The 14170-nt window shown below is 28.4% G+C and overlaps 1 pseudogene; it reads right to left on the reverse strand.

The window, feature by feature from the left end:
• The window catches only part of LOC112682582, a 17804-nt pseudogene extending 4453 nt beyond the window's left edge, over nucleotides 1-13351 (reverse strand).
• Between the last annotated feature and the right edge of the window lie 819 nt (nucleotides 13352-14170).

Consider the following 14170-nt stretch of genomic DNA (forward strand, 5'->3'; position numbering starts at 1 on the left):
AAAAATACCAAAAATATTTTTCCGATATGAAAATACAAATAAAATGACATATCAAGAAATAATAATTACTTATTAATAATACACGAATTATGATCATGAATACAAAATCTGTATGTATAAAAGAAAGTCAAGTTATTTACAGAATTTATAGTTCAAGAACGGCTGACCGATTTCGATGATCTCTGATTTGTTGGATTCATCTCCGTACAAGAATAAAAATAACTCAATCTTGGCAAGAATACAGACAATTATTTAGATAAGTAAAAATTCTATCTTAGATAAGTAATTAGATAACTTAGCTTTATTTATCTAGATAAGATAAAATATGATAAAAAATCTATCTAGATAAGTCCCAACACTGTATGTATCTACTCTAATTTGTTTTTATTTATTAATTTCCTTTAAAAAATAATAATGAACTTCATTTATTTTCACCACGTGCATTTATCTTCGTTATGCACACGGTAAAAAATAATTAGTTTATATTTTTACATCATCTTACTTACATGAACAAAAGAACTTATAGGTATTGAAAACATAAGAACTGTTTTTACAAACGCGAATTTGTATATTTTTCAACTACTTCGATATTGCACATCACCAATGACGTGAACACTATGTGACGGAAATTAAGGTCAACATAATATATGACACCGAATGTGAATGTATATATGTATATATTTATAAATACATATATATATATATTTATATTTAAAATAAAGACAAGTAAATCAAATCAATCAGGTCAATCAATCCTATTATTGACAAATATAATGTATGCTCGTTAGTTATGATTATTATTCTTTTCGTCTCTATACAACGGGATACACTGAATATGTAACAGCAGATTTACTGTACGTTCAATAGACGATAATATTATACGACGATTTCGTGAGATCACGATTTTTCTACGATTAAGTCTTGTACATTTGTATTGCTGCACAATATTATTATTCATTATTACCTAGAATCGGTAAAATGTTTTTGACGCGGAACACCATATTTCAAACCGCACACCATTGTGGCTGATGTGAATGTACAATATTACACTTGATTAAGAAATACTACACGGATATATTTTTATAAATCCAATTATTTGTTTTTCCCGTGCCCAAAGACGAAAAATAATCATTTCTCTGACCTATCGGCACCGGTAACTTAATCGCCCAGGGAAAACCAACCGGAAAAATGCGACAACCAAATGCGATTTACAGCCCGGCCATTTTCGGTGTTCGTAATATCACTGGATTTCCATCACGTCTGCTTTCGCACAAAGCTAATGTATCATCAGTGTCTGTCATTAAAACGCCTTTTCACTTTATTTTCTCCCTTTCGATGCTAACCCCTGAGGAAAATTTAAACGGCCAAGAAACATTTCCTTCTCCATCCCCAACCACTGGTCGTACGGAAACGCCTAAGTTTTTATCTTTGGAATGCTTTTCTAAGCATTTCTTCATCCCCCTTCTGTCATTGTTCTCTGCGTAAACATGTATCATTAAATAGGTATGAGTGTGATTGTGTACATCAACACGTCACCCTAATGCATTCGGTCGTAATTATAGCGAACGAGTAGGGAATAGACAACCTTTAGTCGTTTAATCTCATACAAAACGATACTAGATAACGTAATGCATAGCCAATAAAAAGTTAACACGTCTAGACCATTGTTCCAACGTTGATATGAATTTATCAACACCCTCGGTACTACACACCAAATGTAAGTATATTTTATATTTACAACAATATGTGTGTATCTTTATTTCAATAAAGTTTATTAATTTTGGTTTTTAACAAATATCCATTATTGCTGTTCTTACGTCGCGGCGATTGTAATAATATTAATATTTAATTTATAAAAGTATCGTCCAACTCTTTTCGCCATTTCAAATATTTTGGCTTCCAATTGTAACACTAATTTTCATTTTTATTTTTTAGATCTAGAGTTGTCAGTTCTATAGAAAAATGTGTGCAAGATTAAAAATCTAGAAGAAATGCAAGAATGAATTAAAAATTAATTTCTAGATATATCATCGTTGTTATAAAATCGATCAGGCCACTTAAAAATTAATATTTAATGAGTATATCAGTAATTTTTTTGTTGAGCTATATTATTTGTAACTTGTAGCTTTCATAAATAAAATTAAAAATATATATATCAATTATTTGTATGAATTATAATCTTATAATATATACTAACCTAACCTTGATAGCGCGTTCTATTTTTAGAAATGAGTTTCTGTTTACTATTGTATTTACATTGTTGTAAATTGTTATCAATTTATCACGGGTTGCTAGGAATTGTTTTGTCGATTGTCTTAGGCCACACACCAAAAGAACAAAAATGCGTTAGACAGTGTTAGTCATTTTCGTGTTAGTCACCTTAAAACAATTTGTTTTTATAAAGTGTACACTACCTAGACAAAACAATAATCAGTTGTCATCATGTCATCTGATGAAGTTGTTACGATTTGCATGTGGTACACATAACAAAATTAAGAACAGAATAAGAAAAAATTATGAATTCATCCACTAAATAAAAACTTAGTCCTTGTCTCCAAAATCATAAGTGGATGGTCTTATTTCCACTAAACTTACTAGTATTTCCCCATCACAAGCCATATAAGTGTATTAAAAATATATACTAAATACAAAATACACACGAATAATAAAATGATTCTTTCTTGTCAAGTTGTGACTAACGAAAAATGAGGACACTCAAACAGTATCAGTCATGACTAATTGTGTTTTAAAGCAAAAACGTTTACTACCTTCTGTAGAAAAATGCTTAATTTATTATGTATCTTATTTAATAATAAATATATATTAATACATTTAAATTCCTATACTTGTATTATTTACGTCATATTTAAAACCACCCGTTCCTTAAAAAATTTCTAGTTGTAGCTATGGTGGAGGTAAATTGGCCCATAGTGAAAATAATTCCTATATACGCCATTGATATAATATATCACATGTTCGTAATCGTAATTGTAGACTCATAAACCCTAGTTCATAATCTTATTATTCTTATTTTCGTGTTATTACTTTATTAGTATTTATTAATAGTATAAATTAAATATATAAGACATAATAATAATAACAAGTCTATATAAGACTAACCCGTAGCCCTTAGATTGATATGTAAACCCGAAGAGGTGGCAACTCAAGTATAGTGAGTATAATATTGTATCAAGTAATACAGTTTATTGTTGAGCTTTTATTCCACTACAAAAGAACAAAAACGCAAATTGGTTTTACGCTTTCAGGTTTTACCGCTCTTGGCAACTTTGGTTGTTAGGTATTACAAAAAAACGAGTAATTAAATTTTTTTCTAATTTTTTCAAATTTTTTAAAATTTTATTTCAAAATTGAGCATCAATATTTTTAGGGTAAAAATCACTCCCCCTTCGGTTACGTCATTGGAAAAAAAATTTAGATATTGTGGTCTCTTTAAATACTTTTCGCCCGACTAAATTTATACGACTTTGGTGCTATAGATAAGAATAACAAACCTGATATGCACTAGTCGAATACCGGGTACGCCAAGATTAATAAAATTAATTAGTTTAAAATTACATTACTACGCTGTTTTTACAATAGTTTTCCTCGCAGAAGGTATACGTTATAGAAAAACTATGTCGAAAGAGTCTGAAAGAACACCGTAAAATACATTATCAGGAAGGTTCAGAAACTCAAAAGATTCGCGGCGAAGTTCCTTTAAAACCTTTAAAATTTAATTACTTTTTTCCTCTACAAAATTATTACTGTAAATACATTATTTATAAACTACATTTAGTACTATTTTAACTGATTATAAGTCATTACTTGTATATTTTCCATCGCTTAAATTATATCAGATGACAGCTTTCATCATTTTGAAAGTCCGCACATTTTATCAACATGACTATTTTGTCATAATTAGAGCGCTAAATAATATTCTCTTTAAATGGCTAAAATACGATGCTTAATTTCTCTAAAAATTTTATTATATGCTTGTAATATTCTTGAAATAAAATATCAGTGAAATATTTAAAAATATGCTTTCATAACAATATATTTTTTAACATCAAAATATGTACTTAAAAATATGTAAAATAAAATTAATAAAATAATAGTTAATAATATTTCTAAAATAATAATTAATAATAGTAAATAAACATAACTCTTATTAACTTTATTTTTTCTCGAGCAAAAAATCTCTAGTGGGTGATTTCTTAATCATGTATATCATGTTTTCTATCTTTTATCACATATAATTATTATACTAAGTAATTTAGATCAGCGTTTCCCAAAGTGTGTTCTGCGGAACCTTAGGGTTCCGTGGGACAATGCTAAGGGTTCCGCCGGATGTATGTGATTTCGAGAAACTTATTTTATATTATACTTGGAAAAAATATTATTTTATATTATTTAAAAAAAATTGTGTTTTAAACTAATTTTAATAAAGAGTGATCATTAACAATATTAACGGTATCATTAAAAACATTTTTTAAAAAAATTAGAGTTGAATTGGAATTAAAAAGACATTAGGATTCCGCGAAACACAAAATATTTTTTTAAAGGTTCCGTGATTGTAAAAGTTTGGGAACCGCTGGTATAGATCATCTTTATTTTTAATGCTAAATTTCTAAACGAAATAACATAAATACAAAAAAAATAAATGAAATAACAATCTTTTGATAAAATAAATTAGCATTCATCCTTTCAATTGCATTACCTTAATAATAGTGTAATAGTTTTTAGTAAAATTTAGGTGCACCTCAGGTACCAGTCTAGTTTCCCTTCCCGTGCTATAAGTCCATGGTAGTAACAAAATAATACAATTAATTATTCTGGAGGCATCTTATCATAGCAGTCGAAATGTACAAATATTTTTTAATTCGTGGAATTATTTGAATTTATATATTTTTAATTAGTGAAAAATGAAATATGATGAAATACAATTTTATAGAAATATATTATCTGAAAATCAAAATATATACTTACTCGGAAAAAGCAGTTTTGTGTTCAGATTATTTTTACTATGATTTGTTTTTTTATAGATATTTGAAAGGAATTAAGGAAAATCCTATTGGTAGTATAATTGAATAGTTATTTACTTATGTATTATTTAGTAATTGGAGGGGGAAAGGTTGGTCATTATTTAAATACATTGCTTAGTGCAGTAGTTTTCAACCTTTTTCAGATCGTGACCCCCAATTTTATATTTTTTTGTAATGTAACCCCTTTAAAAAAAAAAAATTTATTCATCAAAATTGGATTGAACTATCGATAAAATATTTATGATAAACAATTTTGATTAATTTACACTCAAAAATTTCACAAAATAAATAATTTACTTTGTTTTTTTTTTTTTTAAATAATATGGAAAAATCATTTCACCCATTATTTTTGGCGACTCCCAAACCTATGATTCGCGACTCCCAGGTTGAAAGTCACTGGCTTAGAGTTTAAAATATGTTTGCCACGCGACTGTGCACGATCAGTGGCGTTCCACGATATAGTCAGTGGTGCAATCTATAAGCAATCACTAAATATTATATTATATTTTATATATCCGTCTATTATTGTTTAACCCATTACGTAAATCAACGATTAGTGATATTATTTAAAATACTTTTATGAATATTCAATTTTATAACTATAAAACGTGTATGAACAAAGTTGATGGTAGTTAATCGTATAGTAAAAGTATTCCCGAAACAATTATCGAAACATGGTTTTTCTTTTTTTGTTTAAAAAATAAAAATATATTTAAATATTTTACTATCTTATATTTAGTATACGATTTCATATTAGTTGTGATTTAAATCGAATTTCAATTTATTTTTTTTGACATGCCTACAACTTTCTACAGCTGAAAGCGACGCAACTCGTGTGCACGCCAAGCCACTACACATGATTCTCTTTTGCTCCGAGTGAAAGTTTAGAAGATGGGATATAAGTAAGTACGTTTGATGAATTTCGAAGTGCCGACCTATCTTGGACCCAACTGAACAATAGCGATTCCGAAAGCTCGGATGCGTGGTCCACCCCCTTCGTCCCTTTTACTTCCAATTTAATGTATAAACGGGATCTTCTGAACAACTAAAACTCGGTTGTCAGTTAGTTCACGAATTTTGCTGTTTCACGGGGTTGTTTTTAAACCTATACCATACCAACGAGTTCCGCGATGCGCGTCCGCCGATTTTGTGATTCGTTAAATTGCTTTCAGACGTTACAATTACAGTTGTGTCATCACCAATTATTGTCAGTTTTACATCCGGTCGCGTTTAATATTGCACTACATTAATCATGACTAGAAACGCGTGTTTACATTCTCTTAAAGCAGTCAAAACATAATGTTTATGTTCTTTTAAAAATTTAAACGTATGCTTGTAATAATCTTGTGCTTTTATATTCATATGTTTCTAACATCAAAGTATGTACTTATTTATAAGTCTAAACTAATAAAAGTATAATTTATAACACTATTAAAATAATCATTAATAAATATCAATATTATTTTAACATTATTTTTAATGTTAAATATCTAAACAAAATAACACAAATAAAAATAATAAATCAAAAACAAATGTTGTTAAATCGGTCCTTTTAGTTGAATCATCTTGATAATAGTGGAATAGTTTTTAGTATAAAATATAGCAAATAAGTACTAAGTAATAATTGATTAATGCTAAACTAAACTAAACCTTTCTCGTGTAAACCACCGTCGAAGCAAACCTAACCGAAAATTTGCCATGATGCATATCGGTCACCAGTCTAGTTTTCCTGCCCATGTTACAAGTCCGTGGTAATAACAAAATATTATTAATTATTCTGGAGGCATATCATCGCAGCAGTCGAAATATACCTATATTTTTTTTTAATTCGTGGAAATATTTGAATACATATATTTTTAATTAGTGAAATATGTTAAAATATGATTTTTATGAATATAAAGGTATACTCTTAACGTAAAAATATGCGCTTATACGCAAAATAAAATTTTGTATTCAGATTCTTTGTGCTATGATTCGTTGACATAACTTATTCCCGTGGTTGTGCACACATTCATTAAAAACATGTATTTACATAAAAATCTAGTCATAACTAATAAATTATTTTTCATGTAGAATATGTTATTATATTAGAAAGTTGAAATAATTTGTTTGTCGTTTATGTTTTGTTGTACAAGCTTATGAACAATCCCAACATTAATATAGTAGTTGTATTATTAAAATGAATAAATAATTGAATATGGCTTTACAAATTTTAATATGTTATCCATGTACGGATGAAACAATGATCTTGGGCATTCGTGTTGTAAACGGACCCAAAGAGATCCTTTTTATTGTTTTGTATGCAACTGAAATATAATACTATATAAATACGATGTTCAAAAATTCGGAAAATATTTTCTTTTATCATTTACTAAATACTCGTATTATTCAATAAAATATATTATTATGATTGGTAATTTATAAAGTTATAGTATATTCGATAATTCAAAAACGTAAACAAAATCTGATTTACATTTCAACATTTTAAAATGTTTATCTACTTAACTTTCAATTTATATTAATTTTCTGAATATTAAACTTGTCTTTTAGTAATTTTATCGACAATTTTCATCGAGTGATCGAAAACATGATCTAGCTGGTGAACAAATAAGTTAGGTAGTGTCGAACTTATTATCTCCTATAATATTTTTTAAATATTAATTTTTATTACATCATTCTTCCATGTCTCTAAATTTATTTTACATTAATTACTTCCTAATTTTCATTTTATTAAATTTAATAAAAAAAATTACAATTTAATAACATCAAATATAGCCAATATATCAAATGTGCGCAACTTAGTAATAATATCGCTTTGAAAAATTATAAACTATTATCATCAAATTATACTGAATTTATTTTAAGTGAAAAATTGTGCTTATCCTAATCGTATGACGATGGTTAACACGTTTAATATGTAAGCGTGTGTACGTAGTATATACAACAATGTGTTATATACTATAATGCACAATACAGCAGCATTAATATACAATCAACACCGAGCGGGTTGAAAATAGATCGCAATTTTTATTAATTTCAAACTATGGAATATATTATAATAATAATAATTATTATTATTATTATTATTATTATTATTATTATTGTATAGTACTTGCGATTCGATTATTATTAATATATGTTAACGCGAATCGAATGCTAAACGATTCGGTGCATTTTTTTTTTTTTTTAACAAATCCACTTATGTTGTGCGCGCCGAGCAATATGATTCACCATGGATGACACTCATCTCGGTATATATTGAAAATAATTTAAATCGGTTTTGTCGTCGTTTCCTTGAAGAGGGTCGCTCTCGAAACGTTGCGTATTCCTCCGCCCTTCAGCCCGTCATAGCCGAGCGTACAATTATGCGCGTAAATCACCTCCTTATACCCCTCCTCCCTAATCTCAAAAAATAAATAAATAAGTGGAATAACGGAGATTAACGATGCGACACCCTTGTTCAAACGGTTATTAACACAACCCGCGTAAACACATTATTATTTATTATTAGTACTATTAAGTATTACCGAGTTGACGATCGAATTGGCCAAAATTACCAAAAAACGTATTTTACGATCGAATGCGAAATGCACGAAATTAATAATGTTTTGTCGATAAATATGTTTTACGGACATCAAACGTGTGATTGGACGTTTAATAAAACTCAATTTTATGGTAGACGCAATGGCTATGTATAGCGAAATCTCGCGTTGCTCTTCTTATGTCTTGGAGAAGAATCCAAAAATCGTAGTATGAAAAATATCTTCTATACTAATGGTTTGATAGTAAAACCATCTAATAAATTGGAATTTTGTAGCACTTATCAAATGATAACAAGATAGGAGTTTCAGACAGAACTTGTAACTCATATAAATATCCCTGATATCTCAGTATAATGTTAAGCACAAACAATTATCAAGCATTAACGATGATAAATATTTTAATTCGAAATTCCGATGTAGGGGAGGGGGAGAGATATGAATCTTTTCAATATTCTAGAACAAACATATTGAGTTATTAAAATAAAGGGTAAAGAAAGTTCAGTGGTACCGTGCATTACATATAGTTGTTGACTCCGAACAATTTACACTGAGGAATAAGTTCATAACATTTTAAATTAAAAAACTTCAAGTTTCGAATTACCTCGTTGAGACCAAATAAATATGCATTCAAATATTTATGAATGGTTTATGGACAATATATTATACTAGCTAAATTACCCGTCTTCGCCTGTGACCTATAGTGGCTGCACCGTTATCGATGGCATTATAGTAAAATTTTATAGGAAATCTGACACGTTTAAATTGTTGTTACTCTCACGATCGATGCTGCCATAGTTATTTTCGTTATTGCCATTCGTTATTGACGTTATCGTTGTTAGTATTTTGATCATCACACTCTTTTTTTTGATTTGCATGTATGTTACGGTTTTGTTTATGAGTTTCTATGTTCTATGAAGGTTCTGTGCACTTAATGTGTGAATTTACAGTTTACCCTCGATTAGTGTGTTTTCGACTAGGTACATCATGTTTATCAAAACTGTAAAGAAAAATCCAATGAGTGTCCACGGGATACATTGGCACCATTTCTTTAACAACGATCTGATTGTCCCACTAAATTATTAGTAAAATCCTCTTCATAATATCAATATTATCGAACGATTTTTCTTATATCAAAATGTTAACACATTTATTTTGTTTCAATTATGATTTTACTGTATGAATTTACTAAGGCAACTCCAAATAGTTATAAGGAAAAAGGTGTATTTTAATCATTATTGTACTTTTCATTCGACGTGGTGACGTTTCGGACAACATTTGAGCATGATCCCTAGCGATAATATACATTGATGTCAAAATAATATGTTCGTTATAATTTGTAATTTTTTCCTTTTAAGTATACAGCGATAAATGGTCATTGCAAACATTTTACACATACCACACAATAAAATGAAAAGCCAACCTATATGGTAGAACCAAATAAAAAATGGTGTTTACGATAATCAAACATAATATGTATAAGTAATGATATTACAAACTGAATAACCCGAGTTTGTCCGGGAAATATTTTATTATTTTAAATTAGAGAAATTACGATAATTTTAATCTAAAATAAATAAATATTAATATTAATAATAACGCATAATCGTTGAATAATATTATATTGATATTTATTTTTATATTTTTATATAATATTAAGTTGCACGTACCTCAATATCGGTAGTAATTAAAATTAACATATGAAACAAAATAAAATACTTTCTAAGCAATCCAAAAGTGAAAAAATGACCATATCGAACCCAGGATCTAATACTATTTTGGCATTTGAAAATTTGATTTTAGAAAAATCCCTTCTCAATGAATCTATACATATATTAATGAGTACATAGCTTCAGAATGTAAAATATATCGGCATGGTAGTTGAATTTTATTCGTGTTTGAGTGTTGGTATAAAATTGAAAAGTTAAGATGAATGAAAATAAATCATGCTATATCACCTTTACAGTCAAACACGGAATATGCCCACCACTGTCGTTAAGTAACATTATAACAAAAACGTCATATACAACCAAATACCTCGGAGTACTCTTTAATAAAAAATTTAACTGGTGACACCACGTCCACTGAACAAAATCAAAGTAAACGCTCGTCTGGACTCATTCAGACAAATCTACCATTTAAAATCGAAAATCTTACACACTGTAAAAAATTAAATCTATATAAAATTCTTTTCAAACCAATCTAAAAATACAGTATACGAATTTGGGGAACCGCTAAAAAATCTAACCTAAACAAAATACAAATAACCTAAAATAAAATGGTCCGCTTAACCACAAATGTTCGATTTTACGTCACGAACTAAACTATCGCGGACCTATAAATGAAAACAATAGTCAAACTGCTACAAATTACTATACTCGGTAATACCACAAATCCTTAAAAAATCATTCAAATATCCTCGCAAAAGATTAATCTTCATAGATTCTTAGGAATACCCCTCCCTCCCCTAAAAAAAGAAAAACTGAAAAAAATGGTGTCGTGGCCTTCTACAAATCTATATAATATAAAATCCTAAAAAGAGTGGGCATCAAGGGACTATTTCTATAACTCAAGTATAAACATAAATAATAAAAAATATATATATTTAGATATAGATTATCAGAAAAATATCATAAAAATACATTTTTCTCCGTTTTAATTGCGATATTTAGTTTCAGTTTTGCTCTTTTACGAATTACGTTTTTGATAAGCTAAGAATTTGAACTTATGAAAAATGTAGGGTTACAACTCGTTTGCGCACATTTACTTTTTTTACAACTCATTTGCGCAAATTTTGCGAACAATAGAAATCTTTTTTTCGAAGAAATTTACTCATGTATAGGTGTACATAACCTGTGTACCTACCTCCAAATTTTCGAATTGGTTATAAGCCGGGCTGTGGATCAAAAAATGTTTTCATTATTATACTCTACAGCATTTTTCTGCACCCTTTATAAAGCTTAGGACTTTCTATCTATAATCATATTGTTGTGTTATAGATTGGCGGGTTTAAAAATGTTGTTTGAGTTATTTAATTTAACATTCCTTAGCAGGCCATCGTTATTTTCAATTTGTTCGATTAAAAATAATTTTATTTACAATAATTTGTTTACAATCAAGTCCTCAAAATAATTTTGAGTACATACTGATTATATATTGGTACACGTTTGCATTAAACATGTTAAAATGTCAATATGTTTTTTTCATGTAAATTTTTTTTTTTAATATTTCTTTTCTACGGGTATTTTCTTTATTTTTTTTTTTTTAGTAAATTAATTTTTAAATCAGTATCGACTTGAATTTTCATAAGTATTTGAATAATTTGGTGAATATGATGGTGGGGGGGTATAAAATTGACTATTGAAGTGCATGTGAAAATTTTCAGCTCCGTTCGTAGTTCTTGGGCTATTGTCTGGTTCACTAGCCCATAATTCTGACTCAAAATCAGCATCAACATCAATATAATTTTTTAATATATAGTCTAAAAAAATCCTTACTTATGTTACATGGAGCTATTGAAATAATTTCAGTAAATGCGTCCGAAACGTCATTAGGGTTTAAATAAGGTAAACCAAAAAAATATTTAAGCCACCTACTAACTTCAGAATCATTTGAGTATTCTTTAAATAAGCTTTTATTTTTCTGCAAACGCCTGAACCAACTTTCTCCTAAATGGAATTTACAGCAACCTATTTTACACTGCTGAAAACTCTGAAGAACAGCATTGTGTACAGCTTTTTCAAAATCTGCATGCATATTTTTACAATTAAGTTTTTTCCTACTAACTACATTAAAAAGTTCATTATGGTTTTCTACATGAACACATATGTTGATGCATGTTTATTTTTTAAAAAATAGTATACTACTGGTAAATTATAATAATTTGTATAAGCATGAATTGTATACAATTGCATGAAATGTTTTGGCGCATTTGTAAAAGTTCCATCACCAAACACGTGTTCATTATTAGCAGGGCTCATAACTTATAGCATTTACATTTTTTTTTTTTTTTTTTTAAGAGGTCCTAGAAATATCTAAGTGAGCTATAAATTTGTTTTAGATGGCTAAAAAGCTTAATGCAAAATTTTATGTTGCATATTTTTGCATATTTCAAAGTATAAGAGCTACTCGTATTTTGCTTTTTTTTCTATTTTGCAAACTTATTCTTGCATATTTAGAAATGTATTATTTGCTATTTTGCTTTTAAAGTCTTTTTCAGTTCCGTAGTATTTAAAACATTTATTTTAACGATAAAAATTAACTACAGTAGTATTAATTTTTATATGTGTAATTAATTCATGTTAATTAACTAATTATTTTCTTCTTCTTTAGGTTTAGATTATATATTTATTTATATCATATAGCAATGCGATCGGAATTTTAATAATAAATGTTTACATTTTTTTTTATACATGTTATATTATTTTTTTTATATTTTTGTATTTTTAATGCATAGTAGTGCATAGTTATAAAGCGCTTCTATGAATATTTCTAAGAGCATATTATAGCGCTTATAACTACTTTTTTTAGAGCTATAAGTTATGAGCCCTGATTATTAGAAAGCACTTTCAAGTTATTTTAACAAGTAAATAAAATAACAGAATTATCATTGCACGAAAAACAAAATTGATTACCTTTATACAACAACGTTTCTTTCATTTCTAAAAGTTGCTTTAAAGACACGTCATAGTTTGATGGTAGTGTGGGTAAGTGTTTTTTTCGTACATCATATATTGAGCGACGTATCAGCTTCAAATCACCATGTTCCATGTTCTCAGCAACGTCACTATTTCTTAATTCGGTACTTTTCTGTTGTCCCTACTACCACTCGATGCCGCGACTACTGCGACTCTCAATTCTGTTATCTCGACTACCGGTGCGTCCTAGATGAACGCGATTTTATAAATTGATTATAAATACATACTTGGTGAGAGGTTAGCACCATATTTGTTGGTATTCGAAAATAATATATTTTATTATTTAAATGGAACTGAACCTCGGCGTCCATGCTAAATTAATTAGGTAATAGGTATGAAATAATAAAATAAAAACAATATATATTTAGAATAAACCAAATTTGAAATGGTATTTTTAACAGCATTCGACTGACCAATGTAAATTAAACATGTTATCATGTTCCATTTAATACGCCAGAGTAGTACATTAGCTAGGTACACCCGTGGGGTGTGATATCACTACACAAGTGTAGTGTAATTAATTAAATAGATGGAAAACGCTTTAATATACATTATAATTTAAATGGTAATTTATGACGTGTATTATGTATTAAAATACGTATATTAAAAATAGTACTATAGTAGTCGAGATAACAAAATTAAGTAGTCACGGTAGTAGGCATAACAGAAAAGTACCCTTAATTCTAGGCGTGTTAATTTGTTTGGACGAGTATGCAGATCATTTTCTGCCTCACTTTTCAATAAGCTCCTTACAATTTCTCTAGATATAATTTGATCTGAATACACCTCATGGTTATGCTCCCAACTTTAAGATTGGTCAACAATTTGGTCACTGTTATTGCTTACAATTACACTAGCATTACAAAATTTATTAGTACACCGAAAATTGAAA

This window comes from Sipha flava, unplaced genomic scaffold (genome assembly GCF_003268045.1).
Source record: "Sipha flava isolate LNK unplaced genomic scaffold, YSA_version1 207_pilon_pilon, whole genome shotgun sequence".
NCBI classification, from domain to species: domain Eukaryota; kingdom Metazoa; phylum Arthropoda; class Insecta; order Hemiptera; family Aphididae; genus Sipha; species Sipha flava.